Source organism: Cervus canadensis, chromosome 4, assembly GCF_019320065.1.
Source record: "Cervus canadensis isolate Bull #8, Minnesota chromosome 4, ASM1932006v1, whole genome shotgun sequence".
NCBI lineage: Eukaryota > Metazoa > Chordata > Mammalia > Artiodactyla > Cervidae > Cervus > Cervus canadensis.
The window spans coordinates 70340035-70352333 of record NC_057389.1 but is presented as its reverse complement, the minus strand read 5'-3'; the positions used below and the strand labels follow the sequence as shown (position 1 = coordinate 70352333).

At 35.6% G+C, this 12299-nt stretch overlaps 1 protein-coding gene across 4 annotated transcripts in view; it reads right to left on the bottom strand.

The window, feature by feature from the left end:
- Positions 1–12299, bottom strand: part of COMMD10 (COMM domain containing 10) — a 179872-nt gene that overhangs the window by 34505 nt on the left and 133068 nt on the right. The gene's annotated exons all lie outside the window — the stretch shown is intronic.

Here is a 12299-nt window from a genome sequence, read left to right as displayed (position 1 = left end):
CTAATGGCTACCTAGTAGAGGTTATTAGGAAACCAGATGCTTAAATAATTCCAGGAAACCTATCTCATTCTTGATTGTTTTGAAACCTAATTAATAGTAAGGTGTTCTTCAAATTGTTTTTCTTGAGACCTTACTTTCACATACAGGTTAAAGAAAAAGTTCATAAGACTTTATTTTTGATACAGAGGAATATTCTAACACTAAAAGGATAATAATTTAAGAGCCAGAAATAGCCCCTTATTTTCTATTTTTTGCTGGGGGCAGGGAGGGAGGTAAAGATTTCAAATTAACTTGTCAAGATATGTATAGATTAGAAGGTTGAATAAACAGGCAAATCTGAGTGTTTAGAGCTGCGTTTCTTTTCTTTTAAAATATGTCAATTCTTGCAGAAAAAAATATGTGATCTAATTCTAAAACACCATTTAAACAGTCTAATATGGGGACTGCCAATGCCACATGTAAGAAACTTTCTGAGACAGAGAGAGTTGGAGGATATTTATTTGGCTTAGTGACTAAAGCCATCTTAAACCACAAACTTACATACTGAAAAATAGAACAATTTTTAAAAATTTTTTAAGTTATTAAATAGAAAAGAAGGAAATCTGTGCAAGTTGTATCCTTTAACTTTTTGTGATTAGTTTCTATCTGAGCAAATCTTATAAAAATAAGAAAACCTTTAGACAAATATTTAATGTAAGGAGATGTCTGTTAAATTTGAGAACTCAAAGCAGGGAAATAAAATGATTAAATCTACATTTTGGAAAAAAAATCAAGTATTTGCTGAGTCTGTCACATGCCTAACTAATTTGAGACTGTGGTATTTCCTAAATTACAGTGTGTGAAAATTGAGGAAATAAATTTTCTCTATAAGGCACATAGCCTTATAGAAAACATTTTCTCAAATTTATACCAATTAAAAATTCCCAAATAAAGTTTTCTGATTGGACTATCAACAGGTTAAGTTTCCTATTCAACAGTTTAAATAATTTACTTGATAATACTATTTGGTTCTAAAAAGGCTGACATAAAATGTAGTGTGTATAAATCAGAAAATGCATAATACTGGCTGTATCATAATACTAGAATGTGGAAAAAAGGACACAACTCCTTTCGTACTTACCTAATTATTTTCTATTTTCTTTTTTTCGTTCCTGTTTTATGTAAAAGTGAGTATATCGTACATATATGATCCATATAAATAAATTACATGTATATAGAAGGGGGCATACACCTAAATTTTTATTGATAGAGTATATAATCAAGGAAGACTGAGTAATACAATGAAATTTTCCAACTATAACACTGGGAAATATTCATGACAGAAGATTGTAATTATTTCTTAAGTAGGGCACAGAAAGTAGGAGCCATGAAGGAAAAGATTGAGAAATACATCAGAGAAATAAGATCATATTAAAATTAAAAATTTCTTTTCCTCAAACAATGCCTTAAGACAGAAAGCAAGCCACAAAGCATGAAACAATAATCTATCATCAACAGTGGGTTAGTGTCTAGTATATCTACAAATAAATATGAAAAACAGACAACTTGACAGATAACAGACTTGAAAAAGCACTCTACATAAGTGGGTTTCTAAACAGTCAATATACATATCAAAAAGTGCTTAACTCACTAATAATCAGGAAAAACAAATTGAAAGCTCATTGCAATGTCTCTCTACAAACTCACCAGCATGGCTGAAATTAAACACAGTGATAATATCAAGTTTTGGAGAAGACATGTTATCAACCACAGCTCTCATACACATCTGGTAATAAGCAAATTGGTATAGCAACTTTGGGAAACTTGATTACCTACTAAAATTGAACCCATGATCTAACAATTCACATCTAAGTATATGTTCAACAGAAATGCATGTGTATGTGCATCAATCATAGCACAAATTCAAATTTCCATGAATATGAAAAATGGTTACACACACCACGGTATGGTCACACAGTGCCATACTATGCAGCCAGGAACACAAGTGGTGCTATGCAAAACATGGAGGAATTACACACAAGCAATGCTGTGGGGAAAAAACACCCAGAGACAAAACAGTAAATTCTGACTGACTCAATTTATACAAAACTAATCCATGATATCTAGATGGGAGAGTGATTAACTTTGGGAAACAGGAAAAGGGCAGTGGTTAGGAATCAGTAAGAGGGCTTCCAGGGATGCAGATAACACTATCCTTCGTCAGTGGTTGGTGGTTACACAGGAGTGTTCATTTTGTGATAACTCACTGAGCTATACTGTTATACTTCTTTAAAACATATGGAGACCAAAAGCTAACTTTAGCAGCTTTACTCTGAAGATGAAATTAATATTTTCTTAAACATGGGCAAGTTTTTCTTCTAACTTTTCACAGAATCCTACTAAGAGGAAAGGCAAGAATTATTTTAGTATAATAGCTACAATGTCCTCAGGCTTTAAAAATCATTAGCAAGTATAGTATTTACTTTATAGTCTATATAACTTTAAAAGTTTCCAAAGAATTCAATTGGGAAATAACAGTTGAACATGAATACTGGAGTAATTACTTGAATATAATCCAGAAACTAAAAAATAAAGAAGATAAAAATGAAATGTTTTTAACAGAAAAGTTCAGTTGGAGATATGTAGAACTGTTTGAGATATATAGAAAAATAATTTCTTCTGAACTGAAGGACACTCCCTCCAAGGCAGAGAGGTTATCTTAATCAGTGGTATACAACTGTGTCAAGCTAAAAAGCCGCTTCACACTGAACTGAATTGCATATGGGAGCTAGAGAACCACAGATTTCACTGCCACATTGCAAAAGGCAGCAACCCTATTTCTGACATGACACAGCCTGTCAGGACTGTACATTATATTTCAGAAGTCCAGGTTATGTTTGCATATTTGTTTTGCTACCAGCAGCAAGTAAGTTTAACCTGCCCTCTGTGATTTATCTGTTGTCATACTGGTTTGAACCAAACTGAGTCAAACCAAAGCAATCGCGATCAGAAATAAAGAGCTCCGGGGTGTCACAAGTGGCGGCCCAGAAGTGGATATATACTGAACACATACAAGTTGAATATCTCTGTCCTAAAAATGTTTTTTTATATTAAAGTATCAAAATCATGATTTAAAAATGATATTTGTCTTTCTCCTTCTAGTTAGAAAAAAATTCAATCCCTGGTGTTGAGACTTCTCCCTTAAAACAACCTTAGCATAAATATTCAGAAATAACAATGCTCAGTAAGCTGAAAGAAAAGACAAAACCAACTTTGACGTTGTTGAACATTTCCTTAGATATCAAACTACAGAGTACTGTGTCTGCCGTATACTGTTAAAATTTCTTTACATACATTAATTCATTTCATCCTCAAGCAACCTATGAGATACAGAATGAGACAGAGAAATTAAGTACTTGTGCAAGGTAACAAAAATGACATTTGAACCCAGGCAATCTGATTGTAATTTCTGCTCATAACAGAAGAGACTGGTCAACTCTAGCTAAAATTTATATCCATATAAAATACTGAACACAGGAGCATTTATAATATTCATTGATTCAACAAATACTTAACTGAGTGCTTAAGACAGGCCAGGAATTACTCTAGGTGTTTCAAATTCAACAGTTTATAAAACTAAAGTTCCCTGCTGCTGTGGAAGTTTTCATTTGGTGGAAGCTGACAATAAATAAGTAAAATACATCTGTCTAATAAAACAAATGGCTTGTCTGAAGCTACAGGGCATGAGATATACTGGAAATACGCTGCACTGTTATTCTTAGGGTATAAAGAGAAGGTTTCACTGATGAGGTGACATCTGAGTAAAGATCTGCAAGAAGTGAAAGGATAAATCATGAGAATATCTGGGAGTGGAACGTTCCAGACAGAAGTATCAACAAGTACAATATTCCTGAGGAGAATGTGTGCATGGTATCGTAAAGAAACAACAAGGAGACAGTATGTCTGGAATACAGTCAAGTAAGAGGGAGACGATGAGGTGAGAGGAGGAGAGGGAGAGGCTTTGTTTACATAAAGGCACCGTTAGATTTTACATAAAGGCTACAGTTTCCAGATAGGGAGCCATTTAAGGGATTTGCACAGACAACCAAGACTGAACTTTGGGTTTTAAGGGTTCTAGAAGACTCTGTGGTACCGGGGAAAATAGTCTCAGAGGTTAAAGCGTCTGCCTGGAATGCGGGAGACCCGGGTTCGATCCCTGAGTTGGGACTATCCCCTGGAGAAGGAAATGGCAACCCACTCCAGTACTCTTGCCTGGAGAATCCTATGGAGGGAGGAGCCTGGTAGGCTACAGTCCATGGGGTCACAAAGAGTCGGACACGACTGAGCGACTTCACTTCACTTCACTTATGAGGTAAAAAGCAATGAACAAAAAGAGAAGGGTCATAGTCAGTGAGGTTAACATTTCTAAAGGGTCAGGGTCTTTACTGGCAGAGATAAAGAGAGAAGAGGCTAAAATTTCCACCTGCACTGTGGTTGGGAAGAATCCAATCTGAATGACACCTGTTATGGAAGCCAAAGAGACAGTAGAGGCAGACACGACAGAGGAAAAGTGAAAGTCACTCAGTCGTGTCTGATTCTTTGAGACCCCATGGACTGTAGCCTGCCAGGCTCCTCTGTCCATGGAATTCTTCAAGCCAGAATACTGCAGTGGGTAGCTGTTCCCTTCTCCAGGGGAACTACCCAAGGGATCAAACCCAGGTCTCTTGCATTGCAGGTGGATTCTTTACCATTTGAGAATAACATCTGTTATGGAAGCCAAAGAGACAGTGGAGGCAGACATGACAAAGGAAGATAGGGAAATTCCCAGCAGCATGAGAGTAATGTAATGGGTTCCTCATGGAAATACTCACAGGGAAAGACAGTGAGTGTCACTGAACAGCAATGCCAATCAACAAGGCAGCTTTGCTAGCTAACACTTGCAAGCCAGGCATTTAAAAGACTTGCCTGCTTTAAAAATAGGCAAAAAGTCCTAGATAGCACGGAAAAGAATACGATTTCAATTTTGTAATAATCATTAAAAGAAGGTCACATAAAGAGAAAAAAAATACCCCCAGTTTGCATATAAATTCTCATGGGAGTAATAATCTAAAGCATATTGTTTTGAAGATGGGTAAAATTATTACTTTAATACCATAAAACGGATGAGTAAGGAATGATATAAGCTGCTTATGCAAATATATTTGAAATGAAGTAAAATTCGGTGTTCAAATGGAGAAGCTATTGAAGTGTCCAGTAATGATACATTTAAATAAAGCAATTTGGCTGGAAGTGCATTCATCTGTAAATAATTTACACACAGATCGAGTTATTAACTAGCTTAAAAAAAAAAAAGTATGAGTTCTGAAAGCATACCCAAAAGGATAATTTCGTCTCTAAGGATAAAGAGTGCAGATTTTAAAAGGGTCTTAGAGTTCCTTCAAGAAGAGATTCTTTGAAGTATAAATGGCTGGTAGGGCACAGGCAGAAGCTGACGTGGAGCCTCGGGAGTGCTGGGGAAGAGGGCCCACATCTCTACTAACTCAGTCACTCAGCAGAGTGTGGATCTCGGCCATCTCAACAGGTCTGAGACTTTTCATTTTGCTGGAAAACCCTCCCCTGGTCTAACCAACTGTCTACATCCCAACCGTGAACTTCCACCTTGAAGGTACTATTTTTGTAAGATGACATAGAGGTCGATGGTTTCTATATTTCAGATCTGTGCTTTTTATACATATTTTGCAGTTTTCTCCATTTGTGAAATGTGCCAAAATCTACTCACTGACTTAAAAAAAAAAAACAAACAAACACAGGTACAATGAAGAAGAGAGTATGAGCTAATAAGAAGAAGCTCATCAGTTAAAGACATTAAATGGAGAACAGGCTGATAATGAATACTTTTAATTCCTTTGTGGAATCTTTTCGGTTCTTCAGGATTCAGCATTATAAAAGCTGTAATTCCCTTTGACTGCTAATCATAGGATTGCTGCTTGCTTGTTAGATTTTGAGTTTCAATTTGAATCAGTTGCCTTTCTGGATAACTGCTTACCTGTCACTTATATTTTGGGGGTATTTCATCGTATACTCTGGGGTTAGAGTCACTGCTTCTTTACTCTCCTCTTATCATCTATTATGTTTCTTTGGAGATGCACTTTTAGAGTTCCTGCAAGTCTGCCTCATACATGTTTGCATTCACATTTCATGGACAGTTTAGCTCAGTATATAACTTCTAGTTTCAAAATAATTCTCCTACAGAACCCTAACAACATTTTCTCCACTATGATCTAGTATTCAGGGTTGCCACTGTGAAGTGTAATAACTGTCTAATTCAGGTTTTTTTGTTGGTAACTTATTTTTCTCTTCAGGATCTCAGGACTTTCTTCTTTAGTCAGTAGACTAAAATGCCAAAAATATGTATTTACAAGGGAGTATTTTATATTCATTCATTCTGTTTGATACTTGCTCAGCCCTTCTATCTAAAGATTAATACCCTTCTTTAGGTTTTATGATTTTGTAATTATTATTTCCTTAACTTCCTCTCTGGATTTGACATACATTATTTGTGCCCATTCATTATCTTTGAACATGCTTCTGTGTTTTGTTCTGTTTCACACATTATGTTCTTTAAAAATAAGAACATGTTACAGTTTGTTAGAAAGTGAGAGATGCTACTGAAATGAAATGAAATGAAAAAGTGGAGCAGAGTAAGTAAGTTCAGGTGCTGGAGGCAGTGGGAGAGTAAAGGTGGTGATTTTTGAACAGGATGATCAAGGCAGGCCTGCCTAAGCAGCTGACATGCAAGCACTGAGAAAAGGCTACATGGCTGTCTGACGGAAGAACATTCTAGGGAGAGATACAACTAGTACTGAGACTCTAAAGCAGAAAGTTCCTGGAATGTTGGAGGAGCGGTAAGATGACCAGTGCAACTGAAGTAAACCGAGTGAGGGAGACAGGGTGGTAGAAAACAAGATCAGAGAGAAAACCTCGAGGCGACCGTGTCATTTAGGATTTTGTAGACTACTGCAGAGACCTCCCAGTATGTGTAAAAGGGGTTTCCCTTGTGGCTCAGCTCATAAAGAATCTGCCTGCAATGTGAGAGACCTGGGTTCGATCCCTGGGTTGGGAAGATCCCCGGGAGAAGGGGCCTGGGGAATTCCATCGCCTGTGTAGTCCCTGGGGTTGCAAAGAGTCTGACACGGCTGAGCAACTCTCACTTTCACTGCATGGTAGAACAGTGATGGTTAAATTTGAGCAATTCCCCTTTGATTGGTAGTATTATTAAAAACAGATTTAATGTTCCAGTTATGAAAACTATTATTTATTTTGACTTTATTTCCACTGTAACTTCAGAAATTTTGGCAAAAAACAATACCCCATCATGCTTTTATTCTAAACTATAGATGCTATAAGAAAAAAAAATGTATGCAATATTTGAAACTTAACTACCCCTGCTTTTTATTACCTGGTCAAATTATTACTTAGTAAAGTTCACTTGGTTATATTTATTTAAGAAAAAAGGACACTGCATTTCTTGTAAATCAGCAGTGATGCTAAATTCTACATCTCTCGATTTGTACCAACACCATCATCTCCTGCTGAAAAGAGAGAGTAACAGGAGAAACCTTGGGAAAGATTAAATGACAGCAGAGCTAAGGGGTCAGAATATAATATCTTAGTTGTTTCAAGGCAATTTTCTTGGTTGTAATCAAAGTAAATGTAATAAAACTAAAAACAATCTGCCCCTAGAATGTTACAATCTCCTGTTTTGAATAAATTCATATTATCTGGAAATCAATATGGCTCATGTTGCACACAAACAAGGTCTGAAAATAGTAACACCCCAGAGCTCCAACAGGATGCCATAGCCTTGAACTTTTTAGATCAAAATGAAAGGCTATTTCCTGGAAGAAATGATGCTTCTGAGCAAGACATTTCTTAAAATACTATTTCCAGAATTACTTGCAACCACCATAATGAAGCATTAAGTCGTCAGTCTGATTGTTAACAGCACCAGTGACACAGAAAAACTGCTCATATTTACTGGACCACATGACAATTAAGAACAGAGCATTTTTATGATTAATAGGTTAAAAGGCAGGAGTTTTCAATGAACTAACTGGAGCAACTTTCAATTCTTTGATGATTGCCCTGACCAGTTTTAACTAGATTAAAGTAATTTGAAAATGTTTCTCTAAAAGTTACATCTGTTAATAGTTACAAACCAGCTTAAATTCCCATTAAGTTTTATTCAACAAATCTCAAGATTCTGTTCTGAGAACCTCATAAGTACCCACTATTCTATAACAGGATTAGCAGTGCATTTCCACATTATGTTGGTTTGGAAAAATTTTTTTAATGTAGGCTCCCTAGGAGTTCATTTTCAACCAAACAATATCAACCCACTTAAGCCATAAAGACCCATTTCCACTGGCAACAATATGAAAACCAAAACGTATTACATGGGGCAAACTCCCAGGGAATAAGCCCAGCAAAGCACAGAACCAGGATTGTGAGGAGACTCAGCTTTGATAAAATACCACTGAATAATACTTAAACCAGAAATTATTTCTGTCATTTACAAATACAGATCTGTTTAACATCTTCAGTTCTGTAGGCTAACCATTTGGATGATCCTAAATTTCCTTGAAGCCTTTGCACTTAGCTTTCCAAGTATTTGGTTCTGGTTTTGCTTCAAGCTTAAAGTAATTCTAGCATCCTATAGCAACACACTGCAACAACAAGTTGATTTTTAACAATGTCTTCTATATAGAGATCACTGTTTTTAACTGTTGTCTCTTCAAGAGAAGGGAACAGTAAAGTGTGTCTTTAAATGTCAACCACAAACAAACATATACTCAGTCTGCATGAATCATGGCTTTTAACCAAAAATGCAATACTAACATAACTCTTCAGCAAGGATCACGGTAGATTTTATATACTTGTAGTTAACAATTCTCACAAGATTTGTTGGAATTAATAACATATTTTTGTAAAACAAGCCTCTATTTCTCCCATCCAAACTTATTTCCCTTCAACTCTGTTTCATAAAAATGAGCACAAGGAAGGGCAGACAAACAAAAGGTCACTATATGAGACAGGGCATGTACCTTCTTACACTGTACAAAGGGAGGACAGAATGGCAAATGAATGAAGTACATCAATGTGAGAAAGGAACTGAACAGAGGTGAATGCAGAAAAATAGGGGAGGAGATGGAAGAGGTAAAATGGAGAAAGAAAGATAGCTAAGTGGGAAAAAAAACACAGGAAGAGAAAGGAGAGGTTAGGAGGGCAAAAAGAAAACAAAATGAAAAAGAGAAAAGAATGGAAAGCCTTCAAAAAATATTTGAAGGTTCATTTGAGGTGGACCTTAATAAGCTGATAAAATTCTGATTAAGTTGAAGGAACTTACTGGGAGCCACATTTGATGAAACTGCTTGAATTTTCAAATACTAATTAAAATGTTTGTTTTTAAAATGTTTCCTTTAATCCTCTCATTTATGTTTATAAAATAATGCTATAGACAGAAATTAAGATACAGCCGGAAGTGACTATGATATCCAAGAACTTTTGGGGAAAAAAGAGAAAAAAATTTGTCATATTTTAAAATTATGATAAATACTAACCATACTATGTATGAACTGAGAAAAGTGAAGTTGTAGCTACTATATACTGCAACACACAATATCCTAGATATGATTTCAGAGCTTTTAAGACTACTACGCTAAGGCTTCTCTGGTGGCTCAGTTGATAAGGAATCCACCCGCAATGCAGGAGACCCAGGTTCTATTCATGGGTCAAGAAGATCCCCTGGAGAATGGAATAGCAATCCACTCCAATATTCTTGCCTGGGAAATCCCATGCACAGAGGAACCTGGCAGGCTACAGTCCATGAGGTCAAAAGAGTCGGACACAACTTAGTGACTAAACCACCATACTACATACAGTTAGAAGAAAGCCAAAAACCATGTGATCAGGGAAAGCATAGTTAACAAAAACACAAATTTAAAATTTCACTCTTTTGAATTGAACTGGAGAATTTCTTATATTCACTGCCAAGAAAAAACACCTAAGAAGTGAAAACTTAGATACCTTCATTGCTGAAATACTGACTTTGAAGAAAATACAGTTCAAAACAATAAAATAGAAGAATTCCCATTTGCCAGAGAGGGTATGATTCTCCAAATACTCTGATGTTTAAGAACTTAAGAAATACAGTTGGGCCAAAAATAAAGTAGCTGACACTAAAAAACTCTTATTATAAAAACTGCAACAGAAAAATTCCAGATGAACTAGCAATTAACTATTTCAATTATAGTTATTTCATGTCAATTATATTTAGCCAAAATTATAGCACTATATCTAACACGAATAGGCTGTGGAATCAGTTTGATCTTATTTTACGAGGCTCTAAGAGCTGGCTTGGAAAAGACCCTGCTGCTGGAAAGACTGACGGCAGGAGAAGGGGATGACAGAGGGTGAGACGGTTGGATGGCATCACCAGCTCAATGGACATGAGTTTGAGCAAGCTCCAGGAGTTGGTGATGGACAGGGAGGCCTGGCGTGCTGCAGTCCATGGGGTCGCAAAGAGTTGAACACAATTGAGCAACTAAACTGAACTGAAAAGCTAGCAAAACCATTTTTAATAGTATGGAGTGATGGGGAGTACTCCAAGTCAGCCTCAGAAATAGCCTTAAAAAAGAGGAATTAAGGACAAAAAAAAATTTTTTTAATGCAATTTACAACTGTATCTGAAATCATTAAGTGGTAAACTGGGAGGAAGGCAATGTCAGTTAACATTTAAAAAGCTGTTTCTAATGAGGATGATATACCACACACACATTATACCTACATATCACATTGATATTTGAACTGATTCAAGTAACTTCAAGAACTGTTGATGGTGTGGAGAAATGAACAACACAATTTTTCATATTAGCTTTCTTGGAGAAAATTATATGGTAGAGATGGGGCTGTAAAAGAGGGAGACTTTTTATTTTTAACTTGTATATATCACTGGATCTTAAAGATCCATATCCACTGGACATTTAATGATAGGATGTACCCCATGTTTACTGTAAGAACTAAATGTAATAACAGATTTTTCACTAGTAGTCTAATAAATAACAAAGTCATATATTTTATTCATCCTATAAATGTTTAAGGGTCTACAATATACTGAGAAATATGTGAAGTTCTAGTGATCTGGTAAAAAAAAACAATGTCAATCTAATGAATCAGACAAATGAATTTATTAAAATATATTAAAATACAATGACATATGATAGATGTGCAACAGGTCAGGAGGGACAATGGAGAAATACCTAAGGAGAGGCACAGAAGAGAGAAAGCTTCCCAGTCAAAGTTGAATCTTAAAAGTATCTTAAGAGCATACTAAAAGAAAAAGTAAAATTATCTGTTTCCAAATGACTAAACTCTAGAGACTGCAAAAAAAACTGAAGAGAATAAAGAAATTCAATAAAACTGCAAGATTAAAAAAAAAATCAACATGCAAAAGTCAGTCACATCTCCATACACCAAAAAGGAACTATCCAAAAAAGAAACTAACAACAACATAACAAAACATTTATAATACCATTAAAAAGAATAAGATAGTTAGGAATAAATTTAACCAAGGAGGTAAAAGATTTGTATACTGAGAAGCACAAAGCATGATGAAACAAATTAAAGAAGGTATGAATAAATGGAAAGACTTGGAACATTTAATATTGTTAAAGTGTCTGTGCTACCCAAGGCGAGTCACAGATTCAGTGGCATTTCAAAATACCAATGGCAGTCTTTATAGAAATAGAACAAACAACCCTCTAATTTGTATGGAAACACAAAAAAACCCTGGATGCCCAAAACAATCTTGAGAAAGAAGAATATGGCTGAAGGCATCACATTTCCTGATTTCAAAACATATGACAAAGTTACAGTAATTGAAACAGCAAGGTACTAACATAAAGACACATATACAGACTGATGGAAGAGAACAGTGAGCCCAGAAATAAACCCATGTATATATGGTCAACCGATCTTCAACAAGTGTACTAAGGAGAAAAGGAGAGTCTCTTCAGTAAACCGTGTTAGGAAAATTGGATATCCAAATGTAAAAGAATAAGACTGAATCCTTATCTTACACTGTACACAAAAATCAACCTGAAAAGAAGTAATGCTTCAATTATGAGACCCAAAAATTTAAAACTACTAAAAGAAAATTCAGGAAAAAACACTTCTTGGCAATAATTTCTTGACAGGACACCCAAAAGACTGGTAACAAAAGTAAAAACGGACAAGTGGGGCTACATCACGCTAAAAAGCTT